General features: G+C 45.6%; 1 long non-coding RNA gene across 1 annotated transcript; it reads left to right on the forward strand.

The window, feature by feature from the left end:
• Positions 1 to 5,205: 5,205 nt before the first annotated feature.
• Positions 5,206 to 6,880, forward strand: LOC133490666 (uncharacterized). The gene is made up of 4 exons (XR_009792259.1): positions 5,206 to 5,491; positions 5,594 to 5,698; positions 6,368 to 6,454; positions 6,655 to 6,880. It is a non-coding gene; the product is annotated as an uncharacterized LOC133490666 (long non-coding RNA).
• The last annotated feature ends 8,313 nt before the right edge of the window (positions 6,881 to 15,193 follow it).

The raw sequence follows: 15,193 nt of genomic DNA on the forward strand, positions 1-15,193 counted from the left end.
CACGCACACACACACACACACACACACATACACACACACACACACACACACACACACAAAAAATAGTCCCCCCAACTGATATTGGTAATACTGTATATTTTGAACCCCCCCAACAAATTATATTAATGATAATTAGAAAGGTATGGAAGGAACTTATGTCATTTGCTAATGCATCTGCACTCCGTGAAAAAAGTAAGGCAATGTTCAGACCATAAATCATACAAAGTACCTTATGTGAGTCACACACTTTGGTTCTGGTCCACTTTGCTTTACATTGGAATCTTAATTATCTGCATTTTTAAGGGGGAACCACATTGTCTTGACTTTACAGACCCAAGATGGAAGTCCACCACTTTTAGTTCATCAAGGTCATGGTCTTCGTACTGAATATGGATAGGTTTCAGAGCACCAGTTGTCATGCTCCTGGATTCCAGCCAGGGCTGGGCGTGGCCAGCTAATCTGAAGGTGCACACCTGCGCCTCATGACCTTTGATTAGACCAAGTACATATAGGACCCGGGGGACGACTATTACTCTGCTAGATCGTTGCTCTTCATGCCTCGTTCCCGCACTCCTGCTTTCTCGACTTCTGACCTCCATGCACCGACCCACGCCTGTTCATTGACCACACTCGTAAGCCCATTCGTACTGGTACTACGAATTGTTTGGACTGTCTACCTGATCTCAGACCTCGGACCGAATAAAGATTTCCTCTGTACTGTCTGCTGTCTCTGGAGTCGTGCATTTGGGTCCAACCTTGAGCCCCGCATCGTGACAGAATGATCTACCCAGATCATGGACCCAGCCGACTCTGAAGCCATTCGCCGTGCGCTGCAAGTGCAGGGCAAACGCCTGGGTGAGCAAGAGGCTGCTCTCCAGGTTATGACTCACCAGATCCAGGAGCTCTGCACCCAGATGGAACCGTGGCTAGCCTCCCAAGCTAGCGCGGCCGCTCCTGTGCCTCTCCGTGCCACCATCACTCCGCTCTCATGACCAGAGCGGTTCTCAGGCGACTCCGGTAACGTCAAGCCCTTCCTGGCGCAGTGCGATCTCCACTTTGAGCTGCAAGCGTCCGCTTTTCCCACGGACCGCTCCCGGATCGCCTTTGTCATTTCCCACATGACAGGGAGGGCGGAGGCATGGGCCACCGCCGAGTGGAGCCGTAACTCGGAGACCTGCCGCTCATGGGCGAGCTTCGTCTGCGCGCTCACCCAGGTGTTCCAGTACGCGGCTCTGGAACGCCAGGCGGCGTCCTCGCTCATGACAATTCGCCAGGGACGTCGCCGCGTGTCCGACTACGCCATTGAGTTCCGGATTCGGGCTGCCGAGAGCCGCTGGAATGAGGAAGCCCTCCATGACGCATTTTACGAGGGACTGTCCCCACAGATCCGTGGCCACCTCGTTGCCATGGATCTTCCGCCTTCGCTTAACTCCCTCATCGCATTGGCCCTCAAGGTGGACCAGCGCCTCACCGTGCAGAGGCAGATGGAGGACCTGGGGAAGGAGGAGAGGGAGAGTCGCAGTCCGGTTGCTTCCGCTTCCCGGCCACCCGTGTTGTCAGCTTCATCGGAACCCATGCAAGTGGAGGTCCTTGGCGGCTCAGCGGAGGAGCGCTGACGTCGGCGACGAGAGGGACGCTGTTTTTACTGCGGGCGTTTGGGACACTTGATCGCCCGCTGCCCGACTCGACCAGGGCACTCTGACATCAGGATCTCTGCTCCGGTGAGTGTGCGGTACACCGCGGCGGGGTCATGGAGGTCCCTTCTTCACCTCACCTTGGGAACGGACTCCCGTTCATGCACTGTGAAGGCCTTCATAGATTCTGGGTCGGAAACTAACCTGATGAATCCCCGCGTGGTCGAGGAGCTGGGGACCAGCAACCTTCCCCACGCAACGGTTTCGTCACGCCTATGCCGCCAACGGCAAGTTCCTTTGTCAGGTTACACATCGCACTCAGACGCTACGTATGTGCTTCCCGGAGGCTCACTCGGAGCGTATTAGCTTTCATGTCTTCGACGCACGTAGTAGCGACATCGTCTTGGGCAGCCCATGGCTCAAAGAACATAATCCGCACATAGATTGGACCACGGGTCAGGTCAAGACTTGGGGAGAGGACTGTCTCAGTCGCTGTTTCGCTGTCCGGAGAGACAGGGGTATTCAAGTTGCGCCGGTTCGGCTAACTGAACCTAGTACCGTCCTGGACCTGACCGCAGTGCCTTCCTGCTACCATGACCTACGGGAGGTCTTCTCTGAATCTAAAGCAAAGTCTCTGCCGCCACATCGGTCATACGACTACGCGATTGAACTCCTGCCAGGCACCTCTCCTCCCAGAGGGAAACTGTTCTCTTTAACAGGACCAGAGCATCAAGCCATGAGGGACTACATCGAGGACTCGCTGGCAGCCGGACTCATTCGCCCCTCATCCTCACCAGCCGGTGCGGGTTTTTTTTTTGTCAAGAAGAAGGACTCCACGCTGCGACCCTGCATCGACTGAACGACATCACAGTCAAGAACAGGTACCCTTTGCCGCTTATCTCTACAGCATTCGAACTCCTCCAGGGAGCCCGGATCTTCACCAAGCTCGACTTGCGCAACGCTTACCATCTGGTGCGGATTCGGGAAGGGGATGAGTGGAAGACGGCGTTCAACACCCCCACAGGGCACTATGAGTATCTTGTGATGCCCTTTGGACTGACAAACGCTCCGGCCGTCTTTCAGAACTTCATTAACGACGTGCTTCGGGAGTTCCTGAACAGATCTGTCTTTGTTTATCTGGATGACATTCTCATCTTTTCAGCAGACCTAACCTCGCACATTCAACAAGTCAGAGAGGTGCTCCGGCGTCTGCAGCAGCACCAATTATATGTGAATATGGATAAGTGTGAGTTCCATCGGGCATCCGTGTCCTTCCTGGGCTTCATCCTGGCTGAGGGAGAGATACGGATGGATCCCGGGTAGGTCGACGCGGTGCTGCGGTGGCCTACCCCCACCAACAGGAGGGACGTGCAGAGGTTTTTCGGATTTGCCAATTTCTATAGGAAATTCATTAGGAACTTCAGTTCCGTCGCCGCTCCTCTGCATTCGCTCACCTCGCCACATACCCCCTTTGACTGGTCCGGGACCTGCCAGGAGGCCTTCAGCAGGCTCAAGGCAAGTTTCACTACTGCGCCCGTTCTCATTATTCCGGACCCAGATAACCAGATTGTGGTGGAGGTGGATGCATCGAATTCAGGAATCGGAGCAGTCTTGTCGCAGAGGAGTCCCAGAGATGGAAGTATCCACCCGTGCGCGTTCCTGTCTAGAAAGTTGACCCTGGCAGAGAGGAACTACGACGTGGGAGATAGAGAACTGTTGGCGGTCAAGAGCGCGTTGGAGGAGTGGCGGCACTGGCTGGAGGGCTCGCAAGTACCGTTCGTTGTCTTCACGGACCATAAGAACCTTGAATACTTGAAGTCTGCGAAGAGGTTGAACGCCCGTCAGGCCAGGTGGGCCCTATTTTTCACCCGCTTCCACTTTAAGGTGTTTTTCCGCCCAGGCTCCAAAAACGGCAAGCCGGATGCACTCTCGCGGATCCACGAGGGAGGGCGCACGGATTCAGACGCCGCTACTATCCTGCCGGCGGGGTGCTTCGTGGCCGGTTTCACCTGGGCGATCGAGTCGCGGGTGAAGGAGGCCCTGGGAGAGACACCGCCACCCGCGGATTGTCCGTCGGGCCGCCTTTTCGTCATCCCATCTCTGCGGGGAGACGTCATCAACTGGGCCCATACCAACAAGACGGTCTGCCACCCGGGTATGGCGAAGACACGTTTGGTGGTCGAACAAAGGTTCTGGTGGCCTAACCTCAGCAAGGACGTAAGGGAGTTCGTCAACGCCTGCCCGGTGTGTGCTGCCAATAAGACTTCCCGCCTACGGCCTGTTGGTGAGTTGCAACCCCTGTCCATCCCCTTTCGTCCGTGGTCACACATCGCGCTGGACTTCGTCACCGGCCTGCCGCCTTCACAAGGGAACACAGTGGTGCTGTCCGTAGTGGACCGTTTTTCCAAGATGGTCCACTTCGTGCCGCTTCCGAAGATCCCGTCGGCCAAGCAGACAGCCCAGTTGGTATTAGACGAGGTCGTCCGTTACCACGGCCTACCCCAGGACATCGTTTCGGACAGGGGTCCGCAATTCAGCGCCCGTTTCTGGAAGGAGTTCTGCAACCTCATCGGCGCTTCTGCAAGTCGGACATCGGGTCATCACCCCGAGTCTAATGGCCAGACTGAGAGGATTAACCAGGAATTAGAGACCGGTCTTCGATGTCTGGCATCCAGGGACCAGAGCACCTGGAGCCAGCACATCAAGTGGGTGGAGTATGCCCACAATTCTCTACCCTCCGCTTCAACAGGTATGGCTCCACTCCATGTCGTGCACGGCTACCCTCCGTCCCTGTTTCCTCCACTGGTCACAGACTCCGCAGTTCCGTCAGCCCTGGCCGTGGTGCGACGCTGCAAACGGACCTGGGAAGCAGCTCGGAGGACACTGCTGCGCATGAGCAGCGCCTACAAGGCCGCAGCAGACCGCAAGAGAAGGGCCGCACCAGAGCTCAGAGTGGGACAGCGAGTGTGGCTCTCCACCAAAGATCTCCCGCTGAGGACGGAATCCCGCAAACTTGCTCCCAGGTTCGTTGGCCCGTTCCCGGTTTCCAATGTTATTAACCCGGTCGCCGTCTCGTTGAAACTGCCCAGGTCGATGAGGGTGCACCCTACGTTCCACGTCAGCAGACTTCGCCCGAATCGCACATCGTCGCTGGCTCCTCCGCTCAAATCCCCCCCGCCCCCCCGCATGGTCGACGGTGGGTTGGTGTACACTGTGCGCCGGTTGCTGTCTTCCCGTTGCAGAGGAAGGGGGGTCCAGTACCTGGTGGACTGGGAGGGATATGGCCCGGAGGAGCGCTCCCTCATCAGGGACTTTCACGCGGCTCACCCTGATGCTCCTGGGCCGTCCAGAGCCGGCCGTTGAGGGGGGTGGGGGGTTCTGTCATGCTTTGGATTCCAGCCAGGGCTGGGCGTGGCCAGCTAATCTGAAGGTGCACACCTGCGCCTCATGAACACTGAGTAGACCCAGTACATATAGGACCCGGGGGACGACAAATACTCCGCTAGATCGTTCCTCTTCATGCCTCGTTCCCGCACTCCTGCTTTCTCGACTTCTGACCTCCGTGCACCGACCCACGCCTGTTCATTGACCACCCTCGTAAGCCCATTCGTACTGGTACTACGAATTGTTTGGACTGTCTACCTGATCTCAGACCTCGGACCGAATAAAGGTTTCCTCTGTACTGTCTGCTGTCTCTGGAGTCGTGCATTTGGGTCCAACCTTGAGCCCCGCATCGTGACACCAGTGTGCCAGACGGATTCACCCTCATCCGTAGACGTGGATTTCTGAGTAACAGATGAATAGAGATGATAGGGCAGAATTTGGGGTTATCGAACAAAAACAATAAAAGGAGCATGGTGGGTTTTTGGCTCTGTTACGACGTAATGCTATAACGTGAAAGAACTGCATATTCTTTTCTGGTTCTGTCTTTTTTCTAATGCTCTCAATGTGCAGGATAGATGGAGGTCATTCATTATCTGCGTGTCTGCTGCGACAAGTATCTTCCTCAGCAGTTTAAACAAGGCCCACCACAGCAGTGTGGGATGATTCAAAGTGGGCTTGAGGTGTGTTTAACCCGTCTTGTCCTTTGTGCCCATGTTGGTCTCCTCACAAACCACTAACGTCCTGTTTCCTCCATGGATGGATTGTATGTATGTCCATTAGGGATGGGCAACTGGCTACATTTAAGTTAAGGTATGGATTAGGATGTAATATGTCAATTAGTGATGAGGACATCTGCTTCATGGCTCTTAAGTTCTTGGTTTAACAACCAGGCTCGTTTCATCCCACATTCCAAAAACAAGCATGTAAAGTTATTTCAACATGCAAACTCTAGATGTGAATGTTAGTGGTTTCGAGTGGTTTATTGCCTAAACGTGTACTGCAATTGGCTGGTTCAAGTCAAGTTAGCCGCAATAATCTCCACTTTAACTGTGACATTAATGAGGATTAGATATCCCTGTATCATTCATTCTTTCCATTTTCATTTGGAAATTGAACAAAAAAAACAGGAATTCATGATTTGGGTGTTTTTAATTCTAACACACACGCAGACACGCACACGCGCGTGCACACAAAGTCTCAAGACAATGAAACATTCAAGTGACTCTTACTGTTGTTGTCACTGCAGTAGCTGCACAAATCCATTCACAGCTTCACAAACAACACATTTTTTGCTACTGAAAATGGTAATTAACATTTTTCTAATTATTCCCGACTCTGTGTGTCCATAGCTGTTATACATCTTCATGAAAACATACACACACCGATGTTGGGGTACTACCTTTTCTGAAGCTAATTGAGGTTAATAAATGTATATGGTAAGTAAAAACACATGCAGATTAACAATTGTGTGTGGCTAAACCAGTTGGCAATCCCATAGCTATCAACAATCATTTTCTTCCCTTCCATCATGAAAGAGTGAAATATAACCCTTGATTGAGAATTTATACAGTACCATAAAAATAAAGTACATTTTAGTTTATCTATTTGTGATGACTTAATCTTGGCTGTGAATTAGGTGAAAACGGCATACACACATAAGGAACGAAAACACAAAGACAAGCGAGCGGAAGTTGGTCACGCTAATAGGTGGAGGCCACCGCAACCGAATTCGACGCCGCAACAAAACCTTCTGGAGGAGCACACACAAGAGTGCCGACAGATCACACACTCACTTCTTGGCCTGAATACTGACAGCCAAAGACAAATAGGAAGATGACATCACCTCCACTCAGATAAGCGGACCCTGGGGGCGCAAAGACTCCTAACGCCCTTGTAACTTCCCTCTGGAAACAACTTACAAGTGACTTTCAAAGCTATCACTTATTGTTACTATTTCCAATAAATATTTTCGTACTTACATGTACACTTTTATCCATGAAACGTCATCACATTTTTGTTTCATCAGACCAGATTCTTATTATATTCACTTTCTTGCCTGCATTCACGACACATTTGAAGAGCTATTCAAAATGAAATAAAATAAAAATATCATCCTGTTTTGGGCAGCAATGGTGGATCAGCTGGAAAGCGTTGGCCTCACAGTTCTGATGTCCCCGGTTCAATCCTGGACCCGCCTGTGTGGAGTTTGCATGTTCTCCCCATGCCTGCATGGGTTTTCACCGGGCACTCTGGTTTCCTCCCACATCCCAAAAACATGCAACATTAATTTGTCATGATCCTGCCGCTTCAGCACGAGCTGTGCGGGTGTCCGCGCAGGTGCGCTGATTGGAAGGTGTACACCTGCGCCTCATGCAGCCTGATCATGCTATGGATTTATTTGACCGCAATGACAACTGGCCGGGGCCAGTTCGTAATGATCTTCATGTCCCATTCGTGTGCTCCGGTATCCCTGATTGAACCTGTGTGTACCGACCTTCGTCCGTTCTCCGTCCAACCTTGTAAGCCTGACTCCTTCGATACTTCTGCCTGCTTTGATTGTTCTCCCGTGTGCCGACTCCTGCTTGTCCGACGTCCCAACTACCGCTGCTGCGCCGGACTGCCTGTTCGATCCCCTACCTCTGCATACAATAAACGTGTCTGTTCTTGAACTACCTTGCGTCTTCCGAATTCCTGCATTTGGGTCCTACTCTCGTTTCCGATGGGACGTGACATAATTGGACACTCTAAATTGCCCCTAGGTGTGATTGTGAATGCGGCTGTTGTCTGTTTCCATGCGCCCTGCGATTGGCTGGCAACCAGTTCGGGGTGTACCCTGCCTCCTGCCGTTGACAGCTGGGATAGGCTCCAGCACTCCCCGGGACCCTTGTGAGGATAAGCGCCTAAGAAAATAGATGGATGGATCCCCGTTTTGGGGTTAAACAAACAAAACATAACCTAAATCAAGGTTTAGATTTGAAGCACAATTTAGCCAGAGAGCTGAAACAACTGCAAAATCTGCCGCTGGAATCTAATTATAAACATAAATGTATTATAAATTATAAACATCCTCAAGTTTAAAACCAACATTCATCACAATATACAGTATTATGTGACTAAAACCCTCAAAGTATTTGGCTGCTATTTGCTGTACTTAATAATTAGGTATCAAAAGTAATTGTCTACTAAATATACATTTGCAAATATTAAAGGTACTATACAAATAAAAGTGGTTTGAATTTTGATTGTGTTGCCACCATGAACTAGTAGCCAGCCAACGGCTGGACACATTTCGACAAACATAGAAAACCGTCACACTGGAGTTCACACCTATGGACAATTTTGAGTCTTCAATTGGAGAAATTGTGCATGTTTATGGAACTTGGGCTGTAAACGGAGTAGTTGGAAAAAACCCACGCAAACAACAAGAAGAACATGGAAACTCCAAACAGGAAGGCCCTACCCCAGATCCCAACCCACAACCTCTGAGTTGCAAAAAAAAATTTCGTACAAGAGTACCTTGTACTGGCCTAGTCCGTTTCAGCCTAGTCGTGGAAATCATATTGACATTTTTTTTCAAGACACCATTCAATCAGCAATGGTCAATAAGTGAATCACTTTGGGCCAAATCATAAGAACCAGTCGTTAAAACTTGCATTCCTACCATTGATATGAGATGTCAGTAAATTAATCCATTGTAACCTCAATCTAGTGGAAATTACTGGTAGCAAAACTGCCGGAAGTGTCTTAACACTGAATAGAGAACCAGTGTGTGTGTATGTGTGTGTGTGATAGAGAGAGGGTGTCGTGGGGACAGGGAGGACAAGGGGGCAAAAATCAATACATTTTAACTGAAAGCCCTTGTGTAGCAGAAACAGAGACATGAAGCAGAAAAAAAGGAGACAAAAAAAGGTGAAGAAGTTCAATAGCCAAGCAAGCAAGGAGGAAAGCCCTGTCAATCATTTTGACCTTATTCAGAAGGATACTGCTCCGTTCATGAACTACATCCACACAACGCATCACTTTTGATTGATTAGTATACTGAGTAAACACACAACTGCCATCTAATGAGATATTACGACTACAATCTTTGTTTACCCCCAGTTGCATTCATTCAAAAAACAAGCTGTCCTCTTATTATCAACGTTGAATTTCTTATGTAATTGTACTAAGCAGCCAGGAGTGAGACGCACGTACCTTTTTTCCTACACTGCGTTACGTTTATTTATCATTTTCTGTGATCATTGCTGATAGTGTGAATGAGGTGACATTATTAAAATGCTTCGAGCACCTTTTACGGAGAAGGGAAGGAAGCCAAATCGCTCCTGTGCATCTGACATCAATTTAGATCAGTGACATATACATGTGCACACCTAGCCAGATGCTAGTTCCGCCATGTCACGTCAAAAAACTTGACGGCGATATTCCCTGTTATTGAATGACAGCGCATTACTGCCAACTCTCATACACAACCGCGATGCATGACACACAGGAAAAAAAAACTTTCCAATGAATTTTCCTTTGCAAGATATGCTCGTCTTTGGGAATTGTGAAAGAGGGCATGATAATGTTTTTATACAGACGGTGACTGGCTGTGGCACATGTTTTAATCATGTCGGCTTTGTGCAAACAATACCGGATACTGGCACAACTCACTTCGATAATGATAATAATATTGAGTTTATATAGACTCCCAGAAGTACTTCAGAGTAGGAAAGAAAAATGATAAAAATTGGAAAGGCATCTGGTCCTGCTGACATTCCTGTGGATGTATGGAAGCATCTGTGAGGTGGCTGACGAGGTTTTGATCAGGTTGTTCAAATGTATATGGTGAGAAGATGCCTGACGAATGAAGGAAAAGTGTGCTTGTGCCCTTTCTTAAAGTTAGAGGACAGAAATGTTAAACATTTTCTTGATATCTCTAGAAGCCTTTTACACAGCACATCTGCCATTCCCAAGTGGTTATATACAGCCAGCTATTTTGCAAACTACTACTACAAATTGAGATCTCAACCGGCAGCAAGAGAACTAAATCTGTAGCGGCTGCAGGTTGCTATGCATTGGCCAGGAGGAAAAAAAAAAGACCCGCACTTTTCAGTACTGTCCTCTGTACTTTAGTCAGTATTACGAGCCGACAGACACGGCTAAGACTTTTTCTGCGGCGTGTTATAGCGCAACTCGAGCGAGGGCCACACAATATATAAGAATATTGCATACTGTGTAATAGTTTGTGTCGTGTCACTGAAATATATATGAATGCGTAATACGTCTATCCATCCATCCATCCATTTTCAACTCCGCGGGTGCCAATATTGGAAAGTATAGGTTTATGCCTAGAAAGAGTACCATAGATGCATTAGTTGTCTTGAGAATTTCATGGAAAAAAACAGAGAAGGTCAGAAGGAGCTACATTTTGTCTTTGTATGTGCAGTCGATATTTTACCATTGACTGACTGATACTGTATGTCAGAACTAGAGATGGAAATCTGATAGTTAAGTCAAACAGTGAACAAATACAAATTACAAATACAGTTCAGCATCAATTCCACATTTTACTGTTACAAATATTCCTTACACGATAGATGTTAATAGAAGTCCACTATCTTAACCTATACTGGAAGATAGTCATAGGTTCAATGATTTAAGGTGATGTGTTTTGTTTTTTGTTCTCAAGCAATACATTAATGCAGTTGCCTACTTTGTAGCAACGAAAGAAAATATGACACACAACCAAACATTTTCTTTTTCTACTCAGATCCAAGACCAAATCACCTCTTGCTGGCTTCATCAGGACTGTGGTTATTTTTTTTTTTTGATTGTTCAGTCTTCATCAGTCAAAACAAATTGTGAAAAGAGAGTGCACTTATTTAATTTAAGAGGCCAAAATTATGACTATATATGAAATATAATGTGCAATCCGAGGCAAGGTTTTAGGAAAGGCACAATTTGGAAGTGCATACTGTTTATTGCTGAATAATTGCTGTTTTACTTGATTATATACACTTTATAAAAGTTCAATAACAGACAGACCTGTCATTTGGGAGTTTTGTGCATGACTACAGTAGCTTTTCTCTTTCAGTAAATTATTCAACGATAATGTTCCTCTTCTTTCATAAGGAGCTGTAACGACTTGATAGATCGCTCGAGCCTTCGTTTACCCCTTGACACACAGCACAAGCGTTTACAACAATCCCACAGATTTAACGGCTTGTAAACACACCGCAATGTTAATCAAAGCGTGTTCATTTGCAAGTTTATTTCTAATGTGCGTGTTCTGCTTGATTGTCCCTTCTCTGCAGGAGCGTGTTTCCAATTTTGACAAGCACTGATTCATCCCAGCTGTAATTATGTACGCAGCTCCCCACCCCCCCAGTTTTATCATGACTCACTTGCTCATGACAGAAAAAGTACAAAATCACTCTTTCCGCTATTTCAGTGTATGAGTTGTCTGCGCTGTATCTGAGAAGCCATCACACTTTTGAAAAGTTCAAGGGTCACATTAGATTACACGGGATAGGAAAATCAAATATCAAACAACAAAACAAAGAAATAATTAAAACAAATTAACATTCAGAATAAGTTATTGATGAGAAAAAAAAAACTACACCTTGAGGATATATTTGCACAAAAAAATATCTTGAACAGAGTAAGCAGATTTCAGTTTTCCAGAAAATCCAATTATTATACAGGGTGGATCAAAAGTTGCAGTTGTTTCACTTTTTAGATCTGTATGTTTTGTTGATGCTTGAGATGCCAAATATGAATTGTTACTGGTTTGGAAAGCAACAAATTTAATCTGGAATGTCTAGTGGAGCTTTTTTTTTATGAAACGCGATGGCGTGCTAGTGATACCATGAACTGTTTTTGAAGCATTCAAATTTATGTATTCATGTATTAAACAGTAACAGTCCTCAAATAATTTCGCTCTCACAACACTTCCGCTCACAATTTGTAGTTAGCAAAGGATCTTTTCTGTAGTAGGCCTCACATCCACCACTTCCTGACCAAGGCAAATTGATCTCTCCGCTGAGTGTTGAGAAGGATTTGCAGGCACATTTTCAACATGTTCCACCTCCAGATGGTGGCGCCGCATTTGACAGTCCAAGTGGAAGGCAGAGGTGGAAAAACTCGGAGCCCAAAGAAGCAAAATTGGAAGAAAAAGATTGCAATAAATTGGGCTCTAACACTGCAGAAACAAGCACGATGACCCACAACTGTGCAAAAGGCCAATTTGTTGATTTAACAATTTTATCTTGACCATCCAATATGCCTAAGACTGCCAAACTGTGACATTTAAGAGAACGCTTCTCCAGCTTCGTATTTGTTTGTGTGTTTGCTGTTTGCCCTCCAGTGACTCACACGGTTAAAATTGCATATCCGTACCTTCAAATCATCAACAACATTTTATGGCATATTCCTTCATTCAAGCGTAATACTCCACACGAAATTTTGTGGGTTAATTTTTTTGTATTTCTCTTTGTGAAATTTTAAATGCATATTGGGTGTCAGTCTTTCCTGTTTTCTCGTGTCAAAAAGTACTGTTAAAGGCATAGTGAAAAATGTCAAAGGGAGGCATTGCAGGGACTTTTGCACATAACATTATGGTAAAGAATAGGCAACAATATTTAAAAACAAAACAAAACAAGACAAAACTGAAGGCAAACTTGAAGAAACACAGTTCAATTAGAATTACAGAGGTCCATATGAAAGAGGTTATTCTTTATTTTGCCAGTGCCATTGTTTATTTTACTGCAGTGAAACTGTGTAATTAGGTGATGAAGGTTTCACTGAAGGTACTTGGGAAATATGCAGAAGAGTAATATGTATTGCACACTTAATAGATTTTGACTGAACGGAGTTTTCACCCCTGAAATATATTGAGAATGCATCAAAACTTACTGCCAAACCAAGAAATAAGATTCCATGAGTCTTTTGTTGGAACTGAGTGTCTTTTATTGATCAATGATTAGTCAGACAAGGATTTTTTTTTTTTTGGGTGGGGGTGACATGCATTAAAAAAACGTGCATTTAAAGCATCACAGTTTCCCTTTCACCATCATCCAGGATTACTTACCCAATTTAAGTAAAAAAAATATTCATTTAAAATGAGGTGTTCATGTAAATGGAAGAAATGCATATATAATGTAACGTCCATAATGTCTATTTTAGCAGTACTTTTCTGTACAAACACTAGTTTCTCATATTTTCATGCACGTGCTCGGTGGGGGTGGGGAGGGTGTAGGTGTTGGTGGTGGGTGGGGGGGGGGGTAAGTAGTCGGAGCGATCAATGCACAGCTACAGCTGGTTGAAGGGGACCAAATCCATTGAACAGTTGATTTGGTTCCATTTTACCAGCTTTAGCAAAGCATTTACATAAGCTGTCGGGGATGGGGAGAAAGTGGATTCTGGGACATCTGGAGAAGCATTCTGGATGTACACCTGCAAGAACAAGACAAGAAAAACAAAAGAGGGTCATGGTGGCAGGAGCATCACAACAAGCATGCACAACACAAATATGCACACACACAGTAAACACATGGTCGCTGATTATCAGACGTTGCCCTTGAAAGATCAATCGTTTTGCATAGACGAATCATAAGTATACAAAAAGGGAATGAAGTGAAGATGGAGGCACGAGATGAAGGAAATGAACAGGGTAGTGGAATGCACAAACCCACACAGCAAACAAGATGAAAAAAGAAATAAGATGCTGAATGTCTGTGTGTGTTTTAGTGTGTGTGTAGGGGGTGGGAGGACAGAACCTTAAGAGATAAGAAAGGAGCAACATAAGTTGAGACAACAATGAATTCATCACCTAAACTGCCAATAGCACTAATGAAGGCGCAAGCGGGGATGGCAGGAGAATTAACTCTGATGACCTCCGGCATTGTGCAACATTTGTCTCCAACACATACACTCACAAGCACGCGGGGCTTCTACGGTTCTGCGGGCCATCCAGTGTCTGCAGCGCTGCCACAGTGCCCAGATGATGCACTCGCGCTCTCAGCATTTCTGGTTTCTGTTCGCCGATTGAGTCGGACTTCATTGTTAGGGAATCAACTGTTCAAATAGTGTCTCGACCCCACGATGCAAGCTGTCAACATTTAATGGCTTTGAATAGGATTTTTTTTTTCACAAGCTACTGACATTTTTTTTTCCATCAGTGCCTGAGTCCACCAAATACAAAGATAACATTTTAATGGAGGTTTGTTTGAAGTATAAAAGTAGGTACTTTTAGTATACCTCCCTATAGAGCATCAGTTTTCAACAAAGTACAAATTATAATATTTTGAGGTCATTTGAAATAGTTTATTTTTAAATTCACACAGATTTCCAGCAGCAAGATTAGTTTCATGAGTTTTGTAGGATTTCATACAAAAAAAAACCCCATTATGCAGTATAATATTGATGTGTTTTTCTAAACGTTTTTGAATGTGTTTAAAATATCAATCTCACCATCAACATGTGCTCATTTGTGAGTATTTGGGGTGTTTTCATGTAAAAATATACAAAAATTGGTAAATGTTTAATTTTTTGATTCTCCTCCAAAAGATGTTTAATCAAATTAATGTATATTATAAAATCAATATGAAACACTAATTCTGGCAGATATGCACCTGTTTACAAAATCCATCTACGTTTCCTGCTGAGTGTAACACATGAGAACCAGAGAGAGCTGCAAGGAGCCTAAAGTATTTTTCGTCACCCTTTTTGGTGTGTGACACTATTTTCTCCTATATGAAATTACATATTTTGTTGTTTAATGAAATTATTGAGCATCTATGGTGTTAAAAGCAATAACATTTGAATAACCCTGGTAAAAGATTGAACTACATCAATGGAACAGGAGTGCAAGGGACCGAGTCATGGACAGATAAGTCAAAAAGGACTGAAAAATAGAGGCTAACTCGAAGAATAAACCATTGTTAGTTGTTCTACTGTATTTTTAATGGGATTTGAAGCAGCAGAATTATACTACAGTTTAATTAGGAAGGTGTAAGGAGGGGGATTGATCCCCCATCTGAGTTAGGCCTAATGACACCACAGCCTAATAATAACCCAAATGAGAAGTTACTGACATAGATTTTGCAACAGAAATGTAAGTCTTTCTTTTCGTAATCGTGTTTTTAAGTTGTATGTTGAATATTGTATGATTATTATTGTTATTTTTTAGCTCA

The sequence above is a fragment of the Syngnathoides biaculeatus genome, chromosome 2, assembly GCF_019802595.1.
Source record: "Syngnathoides biaculeatus isolate LvHL_M chromosome 2, ASM1980259v1, whole genome shotgun sequence".
NCBI lineage: Eukaryota > Metazoa > Chordata > Actinopteri > Syngnathiformes > Syngnathidae > Syngnathoides > Syngnathoides biaculeatus.